The sequence below is a fragment of the Triturus cristatus genome, chromosome 4_1 (assembly GCF_964204655.1).
Source record: "Triturus cristatus chromosome 4_1, aTriCri1.1, whole genome shotgun sequence".
Lineage (NCBI taxonomy): Eukaryota > Metazoa > Chordata > Amphibia > Caudata > Salamandridae > Triturus > Triturus cristatus.
The window spans coordinates 73,354,038-73,370,598 of NC_140585.1; the positions used below are offsets into that span (position 1 = coordinate 73,354,038).

The following is a 16,561-nucleotide window of genomic DNA, read 5'->3' on the forward strand; positions in this document are numbered from 1 at the left end:
GCCAGCCTGTTTCTGTCAGCCCGTGCCCCATTCTCCTCCCCCTCATCCCATGTGAGGGTTTGTGAGGGCCATCCCGTTTCTGTCAGTCCGTGCCCCATTCTCCTCCCCCTCATCCCATGTGAGGGTCTGTGAGGGCCAGCCTGTTTCTGTCAGCCAGTGCCCCATTCTCCTCCCCCTCATCCCATGTGAGGATTTGTGAGGGCCATCCCGTTTCTGTCAGTCCGTGCCCCATTCTCCTCCCCCTCATCCCATGTGAGGGTCTGTGACGGCCATCCTGTTTCTGTCAATCCGTGCCCCATTCTCCTCCCCCTCATCCCGTGTGAGGGTTTGTGAGGGCCATCCCGTTTCTGTCAATGCCTGCCCCATTCTCCTCCCCCTCATCCTGTGTGAGGGTCTGTAAGGGCCGTCCTGTTTCTGTCAGTACCTGCCCCCATTCTCCATCCCTCTGATCCCATGTGAGGGTCTGTGAGGGCCATCCCGGTTCTGTCAATGCCTGCCCCATTCTCCTCCCCCTCATCCTGTGTGAGGGTCTGTGAGGGGCGTCCTGTTTCTGTCAGTCCCTGTCCCCATCCTCCTCCCCCTCATCCCATGGGAGGGTCTGTGATAGGGTGACCAGATTCTCAAAAAAAAAAAAACAGGGACAGGTCATAGACATGGCAGTAGGACTGGCAGAAGTACCCATGGCTTTAAGTGGGATATAAAAACGGGGTGGCAGAGGGTCTATCAAGGGGCGTGGTCGCTGTAATTAAGGACGTGGCTTAAAACACATAAGATAAACAAATCTGTGCTTAGTATAGCGTCCCGCCGAAAAATGTGCTGCTTCTGTCATTGTATACAGATATATAATACAACAAGTAACATTACACTTAAAACAAGCCAGGACTTTTGGCTTTGTCAATGGTTGTTAGCTGCATAAGCTCAAAAAAGCAACAACTTTGGCTTCGTTGTACATATAACATTGAAAATGCTACAGTTCTGGAATGAAGAGACTGTGAAAGAGCTATAACGGGTCTCTTTGAAGGCTGTGAAGAGTGGTACTGCTGCAGCAGCAAAATTATTTTTTTGCACTGTGAGGGCAAAAATGGAGAGCCCAATAGATACCCGTCTCAGCACCTGCGAGAAGTAAGGCAGGCGCACCGAGACACTATTTAAACAAGCATTTGCAATGCAATAGGTCTCGCATTTGCGAGAGTTTAAACTATTGGCATTGTAAATGACACTGCCTTTTATTTATGTTTTGGGTTTTAAAAAATAAATAAAAGGCATTGTCATTTACAAAACTAATAGCTTAAACTCTCGCAAATGGGAGACCTATTGCATTGCAATAAAGGGTCTTCTCGACCGCTTGTTAGATTGTAAATTTCAGAGGAAGAGACCGGCCTGCAACGTCTTCAAGGTAGTGATAAATAGTGCAGTGAAGATGATGTGCAAGTGTTGTAAATTACACAGACAAAGTGTGAAGTGAGAGTTACATATGATCCGAGCTATAAACACTAGCAAAGCCCTCGTACACCTTTCGCTCTGTGATTACACTGTCACGGCTCAGGAGGAAGAGCGGAGGGGGGCTATTTCCTACCCTCTCCATGATTTGAGTGTGCAGTGTGGTATTGCGCAATGTCATTGCTTTATTTGGCCTAATAAAAAACACTTCAGATGAAGTAGGGCCCTGGCTTCACCTCCTGGTTGAGGGCGGGCTGTGCTTTATGGCAGGGAGGGAGGGATGGTCTCGGCTGCAGCTCTGGCCTCGTACAGTGCCCCTGCCATTACTAGTGAGCGAGAGGCACTGAGGTGGTCATATTGGTATTGGTGATGGGGGTGGTGGTATTGGTGGTGGTGGTGATATTGGTGGCGGTATTGGTGGTACCAGTATGGGTGGTGGTATTGGTGGTGGTGGTATGAGTAGTGGTAGTGGTATTGGTGGTGATGGTATTGGTAGTGGTGGTATTGGTAGTGATGGTGTTGTTAACAAAACAGGCTTTTTAAAACCACCCGTCAGGTGGCTTAGTGCAGATGACATGTAACACAGAGGTGCTGTTACAGTAATTGAAAGCAGGCGCCCGTTTACGGGGCAGCCCTACTGCTTAAAAAAACACAAGCGTTTCAGCTGAAGCAGCGCATGTCCGGCCTGCAGTAAGAGAAACTTTATAAAGTAAATAGTACTAACAGACTAAATAACAGGTTCCGTGTAACAACTGAAGTAAAGGGGCCAGTAGCCATGAGAGTTTACAAATGAAGACAAGGCTGTATTAAAGAGGGACTAACAAGCCTATTAACGAATCCGAAGGCAGCATTTACAAAAGACAATGACACAAGTCAATGAAAAATATGGGAGGAGAGTGGGCGCGGCTTCTCTCCCATACTCTACTACAGCAGTCTCGCAAAGCGAACAGCGTATGTGCGCTGCCGCTAGGCTCGACCTAAAAATTTAAATGACTGCATGGGATGGTTTGCTTTGAGCACCCAAAACTAATCCCAATAAATTACAAACAGTAACCAATAACACTGAGCTAACCATCAACCTTGAGTCCCGGAGCACCGTGCTGCCCGGCATAAAGAGCTTTGATGCCTCGTCCGGGGTAGTACACGCTATATAAATGCAATTACAATACAATACTTAGTGGCATAAAAGAAGGCAGCACTCTGCCCGACCAGTGCTAGATAGGCAATAGTTGGAGTGCTTTCGAAACCAATAAGGATTTGCACACTATTGTTCACTTACTGATGATCAATCTTGACAGCAAGAATTTGGACAGGGTAATAGCCACTAGAATAGCTCGGGTCTCACCAAATCTGATTCAACCTGACCCTGTTGTGCAACATTTGCATCTTGTCATCAACAACCCATTAATGGCAGCTGCACTGCTAACAGAGGCAGCAATAAATCTGGACACGCTAGATTGAGGGTACTTATTCAAGGTTCCAGATGAGAAATTCTGAATCAAGTTTCAAAACGTGTGTAAGTTTGTTATACCCTCACCCAACAGCAAAAGTGTGAAACGGACCAATCAGTTTTGAATATGTAAAGTGCAGAGGAGGATTCGACAGAAATGTCCCATGTCTCATCTCTATTTCTTATTTTCATTCACAACTGAGCAGCTGGAGGAACTTATTAGGGAGGAGAGAATTGAAGGCGATATCACAATGAAGGGTTATTCATAAATAATATCACTGAATGCGGATTACATATATCTGGGATATAGACAGTTCTGGCAAGAATGTCAATGATTGCAGGGTCTGACTAGCCTAGAGGGAAATCAGGCAGTGACCAATGGGCTGATCTGATGGATCAGTGTGTGGGCTGTTTTTTTTGGTTGAGCCTAGCGGCAGCGCTCATGCGTCTCTCACTCAGGGTACATTGTATGATACTCCCATCTTATTGCAACAACATCGACACGTTTTGGCTGCGTGACCAACGCTTCGGAGGAAGCCGCAACACATCGATGGATCTGCCTCTGTTGTAGCAATACATTTTGAGTATTGCACAATGTCCCCCTAAGAACTGTCTTTTTCCATGCATAAATTGCGAGGGATTTGGCCGATATATGTATATATATATATATATATATATACACACACACACACACACACACACTTAATAAAAAAACAAAGGTTAAAATTAGGTTATAATCAGTTATTGTAATAATATGCAACTTGCCTAAAACGTCACTGAAGAAAGCAGGAAGGTTAAAGCTATATTACAGTTAGGCCTTGTAATAATATAAAACAGAAAAAAACAAATACACCAGTTATAGTTTACTGTGCCCTCGCCATGCCCTGCTTAAGACCTCACTTATTACACTCATGACATCTTAAATGACCTCATAGATGATATTATTGTTAACACCATTGTCATATGAAGCATAGAGCTCGAGAGTATGCAAATGTTAAACCAGGTTAAGACTCTGTGCTTCTAATGTGGGTTACAGAGCCGTGCTTAAAAGTAAGTTAAGACTTAAAGCCAAAGCCTGTTCCAAGAAATCTGCGAGAAAGGCCAAAACTTCTCTTCAGAATAGATAATCCACCCGTGTGCCCCATATTGATATTGTTCCAACGGAGACCACTGGTCGAACTCCTATTAGCTGGTCCCACATCCCCTTCCACAGACAGCTCCAATTCTGACTATTCAGGCTACAGGTATGGTTTCCATAACTTCCTGGAATGTGCCTGGTCTCAAATCAAAAATTATATTTCCCAATTGGAGTGATTTCACAGAATCATGATATCCACCTGTTCCAGGAAACTTGGTGTATGGACCCAGTCTTTTAACATAAGTATGTAAATTAATCAATTCCTGCTATACTGTCTCTGCTGGGAGACCATCAGGAGGAGTAGGTTTGTGTTTCTGCTGGACCCTGAAACTAACAAGAATATCCTAGTCCAGCCTGCAAGATCTGGACTCTTGCTTGTGACCGGCTCATTCAGATACCACTAATCAGGGTTTCAACTCTCAATGCAAATATCACGTGATCTAAGAAATTCATTACTGACAACAGGAAAACTTCAACAAACTTTTGAACGCTGCTTTCCGCAATGGTGCAGACATTCGTACTGAGACTTTAAGGTCCTCAAATTAAATTTGAAAAAATCCTGTCACGATTGCTGACTTCGTTTTAAAAACGTATATTAGCAGCAACCTGTAGTGTTGCACTCTAATGTTCCTACCTCACGTCACGTACGCGGCAGCCCAGGGCGAGAGGATGTGACGTGTAGGCGAGTGATGCAAGGCAGCCGAGCACACTGTTAAGGCCGGCTCTCCCTCTGACAATAAAGAAGACAGTAATCTCCAGCTACGTCTACAGTGTCTTATTCCACGGGCAGTACAGACACTATACAATAAAATATGCTGTAATGCGCTGCACCTTTCTGGTTACTTAACAGTTGAAAATCTAAGTGCCAATTGCATTAGCAGGCAGGTTCTATAACGAACAGTTGTTAATGTGATTTTAGACGCAGCGGCGTGGCATAAATGCCATGCGTTACACTTTCAGTCACTGAGCTTTGGGTGAAACTTGTCACGTTTACACGTCTTTTTGCAAATCTACAAGTCATGTAATTACCCCAAAGAGGAACCGTTTTTCATTTTCATTCTAAAGTTTGAAAAATGAAGCCACCAGGAGTGAATATTATCCAGTTAAGTTTTCATTAGCATGCGAGTCCAACTAGCCGTGCTGCACTGTTATCACTGGAGGTGCGACTCTCCATTTATTCATTCAAGAGAGACTGTAGTTTGATTTATGTTCATTTGAGAGCAAAGCACAGCATACATATTCATGTTTCAATTGTTAATGCATTTATACAAGAATGCTCCATCAACCCTAGCGCCGTTTCCCCCTTATGGCCTTTTGAGAACAATGGTCAGTTTCAGGATTACAGGCATCTCAGTGGCATACAAAACTAAATACAAGCCTTCAGCTACAAAAGAATGTTAATCTCTCAGCAATATGCAAACATGACAAGCCCGGCGGAGCGTGGCGCGCTTGGCGGGGGAGCTAATTCCAGGCGGGGGAGCGGACCCTTTGAAGTATGATGCTGAGGGCGCCAGTGGGCTGAAGCACTTCCCTAAACGGACTGCATGGCGGCACGATGCACGTGCTTGTGCGCGTGCTCGCCATGCAACCCACTTTTGGGAGCACTTTGAAATGCCCCTTTAATAGAGTCTCGCATAGCGATTGCGTAAACGCAATAGCTAGGCGAGACCTAAAAACGGGACAATTACCTGTTTAACCCGGGCACTGCGCAAACACCGGGACATTTCTTTAACTTGGAGCAGTGTCGGGACACCGGGACACTGCTCGAAAACCCGGGACCGTCTGGGATAAACCGGGACGTCTGGTCACCCTAGTCTGTGAGGGCCGTCCTGTTTCTATCAGTCCCTGCCCCCATTCTCCTTCCCTCTGATCCCATGTGAGGGTCTGTGAGGGACATCCTGTTTCTGGCAGTCCCTGCCCCATTCTCCTTCCCCCTCATACCTTCCCCTGTGAGGGTCTGTGAGGGCCATCCTGTTTCTGTCAGTCCCTGCCGTCCCCATTCTCCTTCCCTTTGATCCCCCATTCTCCTTCCTTTTGATCCCTTCCCATGTGAGGGTCTGTGAGGGATGTCCTCTTTCTGTCAGTCCCTGCCCCCATTCTCCTTCCCTCTGATCCCTTCATGTGTGAGGGTCTGTGAGGGCTGTCCTGTTTCTGTCAGTCCCTGTCCCCATTCTCTTTCTCTCTGATTCCTTCCATTGTGAGGGTCTGTGTGGGCCACCCTGATTCTGTCAGTCCCTGAACCCATTCTCCTCCCCCTCCTCCCATGTGAGGGTCTGTGTAGGAGAGTAGGGTCTGCTTTCTATGTTCACCCCCACTTTTTGCTTTTGACTTTACTGGTTTTCGACTTAGATGTGGCTGTGGGCCTGCTAATCAGACCCACAGCCCTGCTGTTCTCTCTCTAAATTAATACTATGTACTTTAGGTGCATAACCCATTTGGATAGGATCACCTTATTGGCCCCTGTACAGTGTACCCTAGGTACCCAGGGCATAGGTGTACCCTAGGCCTACCAGGGGCTGCAGCATGTATTATGCCACCCCTGGCCTGGCCTTCCATTTTGACACAACTGGCTGATCACTCAGCTGGGGCAAGGTCGTGTAATCACCCCTTGCTTAGGTGTAGTATTCCTATACCTAACTTACATATAGACACATGTGTACCTATCAGTCACTCCTATGGCAGGCCTTGACAATCCTGGAGGCAGAGTGCTTGGTAACATGTGAGATGGTGCTCTAGCATGAGCTGAGCCTGTCTGCAGCTTTCGAAACCTTATCCTTATAGCTGTTCTATGATATAGCCTACCATATACTCTTAAAGTGCCTTATAATCTTTGACGGTTATGGTAACTATGGTTTGGCTTTATCAAAACATGTCATGTAAGGTGTCTAACACTGTGGAATAATACCCCCATGCCATTTCTGGACATGAGAATATTATTCCCCCCTTCTAGAGGGAAAGACATGTTAAAATCATACTTCAACTGTTAGCCTCTGACCAAAGCCTCAGCATCACAAAATGGATGCTGCTGCCACGACACGAGTCTGACCTCCTGCAGCTGGGAGTGATCCCAGCCAGGGAGGCCTGGACAATAGGTTTCCTGCTTGGGGAGGTGCTAGCACCTCCCCAGACAGCCTTTAGTGTATTGGGGCAGGGTGGGCTGAAAGGAATGAGACATGCCTGGGGCACACAAGGTGTTCCTTGCATAGTCCAGTTCAAACCGGCGCTGGGGCACTCCAGCCCCAGCTCTGGCGCGAAACTGGACAAAGGGAAGTGGGTGTAACCACCCCCTCCCAGGTCCCACCCATAAGGCGTGACCTAGCAGGTATCCCAGCCCCCCAGATTAGTATAAGAGTGGGAGTTGGGCCTCAAGACTTTAGATTATCCTGAACCTGCAAAACTGAACAGAAACTCTGGACCTTCGACATTCGACGAAAGAAGAAGACTGAAGAATCTCCCTTGTAGCCAAGGAGTGGCTACCCTGTGCAAACAGGCACCATCAAGAGACTACCCTTTGCTTTGCCCACGTTCTACGAGGAACCGACTGCAGAGCCTGACCAGAGCCGTGACTTCCAGACTTCTCCGACCCTGATCCACATCTACAGCAGAGCTGAGATCCGTGGAGGCGACGAGCGACGTGGGACCGGCTACCTGGAAAAAGTGGCTAGTAACTTAAAGCGCAGCTTCTGAGGTACCCTCGAAGTTGTGCACCGGGGATTGAGAAGCCCCAACCCCAAGCACCATCTGCACCGAAGATCAGCCCCCCACACTCCACGAGTCCTGCGTGGGGCCCTTCAGCATTTTCCTGCTTGCCGCGTCTGTCCGGTTGCTTGCCCGCTGGCTAGTGGCCTTTGTGACGACGCACCCTGAAATCTTCTGCGCTGGTTTGGCTCCTCCAGAGTGGCTCCCGCTTCTCTGCAAAGAAGAAGCACCCCAGACCTTCCTGGTCTGCACCAGAAGCAAGTCCTCCGTTCTTCGTGGGTTCCGCTTGCCAAGGCTTGGTGAGTCCTAGTCCAACTTCGCCGCCGCCGACAGCAAGAGCCTTCGTGGGACAGCTCGCCTCCTGGTCCTGGTCGCCCTCGACGCTTCCTGGTCCTCCTGGCTGCAGCGACAAGCTTCACCTTCACCTGCAATCTTCACGACATCGCCTGGTTCCTTCCTGGTTCCACGTGGTCACTGGCTAGTGACCTTGACTCTGTCCCTTCTGCTTGCAGGTTTCCTCTCTTCTTGATCCCAGCCTTGGGATCCACCGGACACTCTTCCCTGACTGCCTGTCAGCATCTTTCTTCAGGCATCCATAGGAGTCAACGACGAAAACGACGCATCTTCACCCCTATGCACCCGCAGCCTGTGGGCTAGGTAACTTGGGTACTCCGGGGCTCATCAGGATAGTGACTATCCTAGTGTCTAGTTTTCAAGTCTCAACTTCCTAGCTACTCCGGAAGTGTCCTAAATCTACCGTTTTCTAAACTGTACTATTGCTATTGACTTTTACGCATTACGCGTGAGTGTTTCCACTCTGCACACGAATCCCGTGGGCCTCCCACTTCCTAACTAACGCTAGTGTAGTGTAGCCCCAGCGATTCCCTAGGCCTAGGCCTATTCTATTTCCGTGACAGTGGTTCTTATACCACTTACTTAGTATATGGTTTGCGTGGCCCCTAGGGCCTAACTGTATTACTTACCTGTGTGACTTAATGTATGCTTAAATAAGACTGTGTTGTACTTACCTCTAATCTCATAAAGAGTGCGGAGGGTTTGACTAGAATAACTACACTTTATTTTATATATATATCTGTTGTGGTGTCCTTTCATTTGGTATTCAAGGGATTATATATGGTATCACAGCTGGCTTCACATGCCATTCAGAGTTTAGCCTAAGACTGCTCTTGTCCATGCTACCACTAGGATAGCTGGTCTATAAGGTTGACTTTACAACCAATCACCATAAGGGTATTTGGACTGATATAAGGTGTACACTAGAACTAGTGACATCATACATCAGGCCAACTTCTCACATTGGTGAGCAGCGGTTGGGATCTGAGCTTGCTGTTGTAATACCATTGTAATCTTGAGATACTAAATTGAAAGATCACACAGATATTGTCTAGGTACATATAACATAGATTTTAATACTTAAGTCCTACTGGACTTTGTAGTTGTAGGTTGAAGGGAGTAACACACCCTGACTACAACTACTAGAGAGGTTTAGTAGATACAACTAGTGTAGGTAGGTGCACACACCACACCCTCACTAGATCATGTCTCTGAGAGGAGATCAAGTAGATGCTCTCTCAGGAGGATCAGGTCTGCAAAAGACCCCCTCTAGATATGATACCTTAACATTCCAGGAGATGAGACACTTGTGTACCTCCAGAGGAATAAAACAGGGTGCAAACCCTACCCTCCTTCAGTTAAGACAACTCCTAGAGGAGTATGACATTATTAGGGCATCTCAGGCAGGTACCCTAGGTACAGAGGAGGGTCTACCCACCACAGAGGAGTCAGAGGAGACTTCAGATGAAGAGGTAGACAGCCAGGGCCAAGTAGGAAGACTTAGCCAGGCTAACCTAAGCTTACATGGGAGTTTGAATGGGGTCCCCCCTTACAGACCCCCAAGTAGGCTTACACAGAGAAGCAGGAGGGACAGATCCCCTTCAAGGGAATCCATCCACTCCCATGTCTCTAACATCTCTAATGCTTCCTCTCACAGGGGAATGACTTCCCCTGAGAGAAAGGAGCATGAAGCCAGAATGAGGGAAGCTAATCTGAGGATTCAGAGGGAAGAACTTGCCCTTGCCAAAGAGAAGCTTGCTCTGGCTAGAGAACAAAAGTTGAGTGGGTCAGAACCCACTGGTGGCAGCAATATCCCTAAGGATAGAGACAGGCACTATGATAATAGAAACCTGAGCAAGATTGTCCCTCCCTACAAGTGTGGGGATGACATCCACAAATGGATAACTGCTTTGGAGAGAGCTTGCAAAGTACAGCAGGTACCCCAAAGTCAGTGGGCAGCTATCTTGTGGCTCTCCTTCTCTGAGAAAGGCAGAGACAAGCTCCTCACAGTTAGTGATGAGGATGCAGATAATTACACTGTCCTGAAGAGTGCTCTGATTGATGGGTTTGGCCTAATCACTGAACAATACAGGTTGTTGTTCAGGGATACCCAGAAGACACAGACTCAGGACTGGACTGACTTTGTAGATTGTGCCACTAAGGCTCTGGAAGGCTGGCTAATGGGAAGTAAGGTTAAGGACTATAGAGGATTGTATAATTTGATCACGAGAGAGCAAATACTTAACAACTGTCAAAACCAGCTATTGCATCAACACCTGATTGATTCTGATCTGACTTCTCCCCAAGAATTGGGAAAGAAGGCAGATAGATGGGTCAGGACTAGAGTTAAGCAGAAAAACCAGAACCAGGGCGGTGATCAGAAAAAGGCAGACCAGAAGGGTAATGAGCAGAAACAAAAAGACCAGAAGTCTTCACCAGGCCCCCAAAAGGCTCAGGGGGAGGGTGGTCCCAAAAAGGATAAAAAGAAAGATGGCCAAAAGAAACCATGGTGCAACTATTGTAAGTCCAACTCACATTGGTTTAGTGAGTGCACCAAAAAGGATAAGCCCCCAGCCACCATTGCCCCTAAGGCAACTGTACCCCCTAGTTCAGCTGTAAGTGGTGGTTCCCAGCAAAAGGGTGTAGTAGGGTTAACCCTGGGAACTGAGGAGGATTCTGGCCTAGTCAGAGTACCTACTCAGGCTGTTCTGATCTGTGATGGGGACTTAGCTTTGTCCTCTACTGTAGGCCCCAGTAACCTGGGCAAGTACAGACAGACACCTTTTATCAACCAAAGAATGGCTCAGGCCTACAGGGACACTGGAGCTAGTGTCACAATGGTGACACCTGCTTTTGTGGACCCTGGACAGATCATACTAGGTGAGAATTACCTAGTGACCAACGCTAGCAATGCCACTACCTCCCATAGTGTGGCTATTGTTAACTTCTCCTGGGGAGGGGTAACTGGCCTCAAGAAAGTTGTTGTTAGTTCAGACCTTCCTGTAGAGTGTTTACTGGGCAATGATCTTGAAACTTCAGTTTGGTCTGAAGTGGAGTATAGGACCCATGCAGAAATGCTGGGGATAGATGCACATGTCCTTGCTGTGACCAGGTCACAGGCCAAAAAGTGCACCACTGAACAAGTGCTGGATCCTGAAACTATGGACCAGTCACAACCCAAGAGAAAGAGCAGTAGGGTTAAGGCTGTGCCTTCCCCCCTGCCTCAGGTGGTGGATCAGCCCTCCCAGGAGGATGATTCTGAAAGCCCTGAAGGAACTGTCCTAGAAGAACTTGAACCTGATCAGGTTGAGTTTCTTGGGACAGGGGGACCTTCAAGGGCAGATCTGAGGCAGGCTCAATTAGACTGCCCCTCTCTTGAACCCCTCAGACAGCTGGCTGCTGCTGAGGCTGCAGGGAATGCTCAAGGTACCCATAGAGTGTATTGGGATGAAGGGCTACTGTATTCAGAGGCTAGAGACCCCAAGCCTGGTGCATCCAGGAGGTTGGTCATACCACTGAAGTTCAGAGGCTTCCTTCTAACCTTGGCCCATGATATTCCCCTTGCAGGACATTTAGGCCAGAACAAGACTTGGGACAGGCTTGTCCCTCACTTTCACTGGCCCCATATGTCAGAAGATACTAAGGAGTTTTGTCGCTCCTGTGTCACCTGCCAAGCCAGTGGCAAATCAGGTGGCACCACAAAGGCCCCCCTCATACCACTACCTGTGGTGGGGGTCCCCTTTGAAAGAGTGGGCATAGATATTGTAGGACCAATGGACCCACAAACAGCATCTGGGCACAGATTCATACTGGTGATAGTGGACCATGCCACCAGGTACCCAGAAGCAATTCCCCTGAGGACCACAACAGCTCCTGTTGTGGCAAGGGCCCTGCTTGGAGTATTCTCCAGAGTGGGCTTTCCAAAGGAGGTCATTTCTGACAGAGGTACCAACTTCATGTCAGGATACTTGACTGCAATGTGGAAGGAGTGTGGTGTTAACTATAAGTTCACCACACCCTATCACCCACAGTGCAATGGGCTTGTTGAGAGATTCAACAAGACCCTAAAGGGAATGATAAAAGGATTACCAGACAAGCTTAGGCGAAGATGGGACATCCTTTTACCCTGCCTTCTGTTTGCTTACAGAGAGGTCCCACAAAAGGGGGTTGGCTACAGCCCTTTTGAGCTTTTGTTTGGGCATCCTGTAAGAGGACCCCTGTGTTTGGTGAAGGAAGGATGGGAGAGACCTCTCAGACAACCCAAACTAGACATAGTGGATTATGTACTTGGTCTCCGCTCCAGGATGGCAGAGTATATGAAGAAGGCTTCTAAAAACCTTGAGGCAAGCCAAGAACTCCAAAAAGCTTGGCATGACCAAAAGGCTGTACTGACTGTTTACCAGCCAGGGCAGAAAGTGTGGGTGTTGGAGCCAGTGGCCCCAGCAGCACTCCAAAACAAATGGTCTGGACCCCACACTATTGTTGAGAAAAAGGGAGAAGTCACCTACTTGGTGGACCTTGGGACTCCCAGAAGCCCCCACAGGGTGCTTCATGTCAACAGATTGAAGGCATATGTTGACAGGGCAGACATGGGGCTACTCATGGCTACAGATGAGGGGCAGGAGGAAGAGAGTGACCCTCTCCCAGACCTGTTGACTCAGAACCCTGATGATGGCTCAGTTGATGGTGTGGTCTTTTCTGACAGCCTCACTGTCCATCAGCAACAGGACTGCAGACAAGTTCTGCAATCCTACAGACATATGTTCTCTCTGACCCCAAGTCAGACAAACTGGTGCACCCATGAGGTGGACACTGGTGACAGTCTGCCTGTGAAGAGTAAAATCTACAGGCAACCTGACCATGTCAGGGACTGCATAAAAGTTGAGGTACAAAAGATGTTGGAGCTGGGAGTCATTGAACCTTCAGAGAGCCCTTGGGCTAGTCCTGTAGTTCTTGAGCCAAAACCTCACACCCAAGATGGTAAGAGAGAGATGAGGTTTTGCGTGGATTACAGAGGTCTCAATGCTGTCACTAGGACAGATGCCCACCCAATACCTAGGGCAGATGAGCTCATTGACAGACTGGCAGCTGCTAAGTTTTTGAGCACATTTGACCTAACAGCAGGCTACTGGCAAATCAGACTAGCTGAGAGTGCAAAGGCCAAAACTGCTTTCTCGACCCCAGGAGGACATTATCAATTTGTGGTAATGCCCTTTGGTATGAAGAATGCACCTGCCACTTTCCAAAGGTTGGTGAATCAAGTCCTTACTGGGTTGGATGATTATTGTGCAGCTTATCTTGATGATATTGCTGTCTTTAGCTCCACCTGGGAGGATCACCTGGTCCACCTGAGGAATGTTTTAGAGGCCCTGCAAAAGGCAGGCCTCACTATCAAGGCCACTAAGTGCCAGATAGGGCAGAGCAAGGTTGTATACCTGGGCCACCTAGTTGGTGGGGGTCAGGTTCAACCACTGGAGAGCAAGATCCAGACCATAAAGGACTGGGCTCCTCCAACTACCCAGACTCAGGTCAGAGCTTTCTTGGGCCTGACTGGGTACTACCGAAAGTTTGTTAAGAACTATGGGTCCATAGTGACACCACTTAATGACTTGACCTCCAAGAAGATGCCAAAGAAAGTTCAGTGGACAGTAAGCTGTCAAAAAGCATTTGATGACCTGAAGCAGGCCATGTGCAGTGCACCTATTCTGAAAAGTCCAGACTACTCCAAAGAGTTCATTGTCCAGACAGATGCTTCTGAGTTAGGTGTGGGAGCTGTTCTTTCACAACTGAATGTAGATGGTCAAGACCAGCCCATTGCTTTTATAAGTAGAAGGCTGACCCCTAGAGAGAAACGTTGGTCAGCTATTGAGAGGGAGGCCTTTGCTGTGGTTTGGGCCCTGAAGAAGCTGAGGCCATACTTGTTTGGCACTCACTTCAAGATTCAGACAGACCATAAGCCCCTCTTGTGGCTAAATCAGATGAAGGGTGAAAATCCCAAACTACTTAGGTGGTCCATTTCCCTACAGGGGATGGACTTCACAGTGGAACATAGACCTGGGACTGACCATGCCAATGCAGATGGACTCTCCAGATATTTCCACTTAGAACATGAAGACTCAACTGGTCAAGGTTAGTTTCATGTCCCTAAGTTTGGGGGGGGGGGGTTGTGTAGGAGAGTAGGGTCTGCTTTCTATGTTCACCCCCACTTTTTGCTTTTGACTTTACTGGTTTTCGACTTAGATGTGGCTGTGGGCCTGCTAATCAGACCCACAGCCCTGCTGTTCTCTCTCTAAATTCATACTATGTACTTTAGGTGCATAACCCATTTGGATAGGATCACCTTATTGGCCCCTGTACAGTGTACCCTAGGTACCCAGGGCATAGGTGTACCCTAGGCCTACCAGGGGCTGCAGCATGTATTATGCCACCCCTGGCCTGGACTTCCATTTTGACACAACTGGCTGATCACTCAGCTGGGGCAAGGTCGTGTAATCACCCCTTGCTTAGGTGTAGTATTCCTATACCTAACTTACATATAGACACATGTGTACCTATCAGTCACTCCTATGGCAGGCCTTGACAATCCTGGAGGCAGAGTGCTTGGTAACATGTGAGATGGTGCTCTAGCATGAGCTGAGCCTGTCTGCAGCTTTCGAAACCTTATCCTTATAGCTGTTCTATGATATAGCCTACCATATACTCTTAAAGTGCCTTATAATCTTAGACGGTTATGGTAACTATGGTTTGGCTTTATCGAAACATGTCGTGTAAGGTGTCTAACACTGTGGAATAATACCCCCATGCCATTTCTGGACATGAGAATATTATTCCCCCCTTCTAGAGGGAAAGACATGTTAAAATCATACTTCAACTGTTAGCCTCTGACCAAAGCCTCAGCATCACAAAATGGATGCTGCTGCCACGACACGAGTCTGACCTCCTGCAGCTGGGAGTGATCCCAGCCAGGGAGGCCTGGACAATAGGTTTCCTGCTTGGGGAGGTGCTAGCACCTCCCCAGACAGCCTTTAGTGTATTGGGGCAGGGTGGGCTGAAAGGAATGAGACATGCCTGGGGCACACAAGGTGTTCCTTGCATAGTCCAGTTCAAACCGGCGCTGGGGCACTCCAGCCCCAGCTCTGGCGCGAAACTGGACAAAGGGAAGTGGGTGTAACCACCCCCTCCCAGGTCCCACCCATAAGGCGTGACCTAGCAGGTATCCCAGCCCCCCAGATTAGTATAAGAGTGGGAGTTGGGCCTCAAGACTTTAGATTATCCTGAACCTGCAAAACTGAACAGAAACTCTGGACCTTCGACATTCGACGAAAGAAGAAGACTGAAGAATCTCCCTTGTAGCCAAGGAGTGGCTACCCTGTGCAAACAGGCACCATCAAGAGACTACCCTTTGCTTTGCCCACGTTCTACGAGGAACCGACTGCAGAGCCTGACCAGAGCCGTGACTTCCAGACTTCTCCGACCCTGATCCACATCTACAGCAGAGCTGAGATCCGTGGAGGCGACGAGCGACGTGGGACCGGCTACCTGGAAAAAGTGGCTAGTAACTTAAAGCGCAGCTTCTGAGGTACCCTCGAAGTTGTGCACCGGGGATTGAGAAGCCCCAACCCCAAGCACCATCTGCACCGAAGATCAGCCCCCCACACTCCACGAGTCCTGCGTGGGGCCCTTCAGCATTTTCCTGCTTGCCGCGTCTGTCCGGTTGCTTGCCCGCTGGCTAGTGGCCTTTGTGACGACGCACCCTGAAATCTTCTGCGCTGGTTTGGCTCCTCCAGACTGGCTCCCGCTTCTCTGCAAAGAAGAAGCACCCCAGACCTTCCTGGTCTGCACCAGAAGCAAGTCCTCCGTTCTTCGTGGGTTCCGCTTGCCAAGGCTTGGTGAGTCCTAGTCCAACTTCGACGCCGCCGACAGCAAGAGCCTTCGTGGGACAGCTCGCCTCCTGGTCCTGGTCGCCCTCGACGCTTCCTGGTCCTCCTGGCTGCAGCGACAAGCTTCACCTTCACCTGCAATCTTCACGACATCGCCTGGTTCCTTCCTGGTTCCACGTGGTCACTGGCTAGTGACCTTGACTCTGTCCCTTCTGCTTGCAGGTTTTCTCTCTTCTTGATCCCAGCCTTGGGATCCACCGGACACTCTTCCCTGACTGCCTGTCAGCATCTTTCTTCAGGCATCCATAGGAGTCGACGACGAAAACGACGCATCTTCACCCCTATGCACCCGCAGCCTGTGGGCTAGGTAACTTGGGTACTCCGGGGCTCATCAGGATAGTGACTATCCTAGTGTCTAGTTTTCAAGTCTCAACTTCCTAGCTACTCCGGAAGTGTCCTAAATCTACCGTTTTCTAAACTGTACTATTGCTATTGACTTTTACGCATTACTCGTGAGTGTTTCCACTCTGCACACGAATCCCGTGGGCCTCCCACTTCCTAACTAACGCTAGTGTAGTGTAGCCCCAGCGATTCCCTAGG

General features: G+C 48.5%; 1 protein-coding gene across 1 annotated transcript in view; it reads right to left on the reverse strand.

The window, feature by feature from the left end:
* The window catches only part of POLD4 (DNA polymerase delta 4, accessory subunit), a 201,267-nt gene that overhangs the window by 127,733 nt on the left and 56,973 nt on the right, over positions 1 to 16,561 (reverse strand). The gene's annotated exons all lie outside the window — the stretch shown is intronic.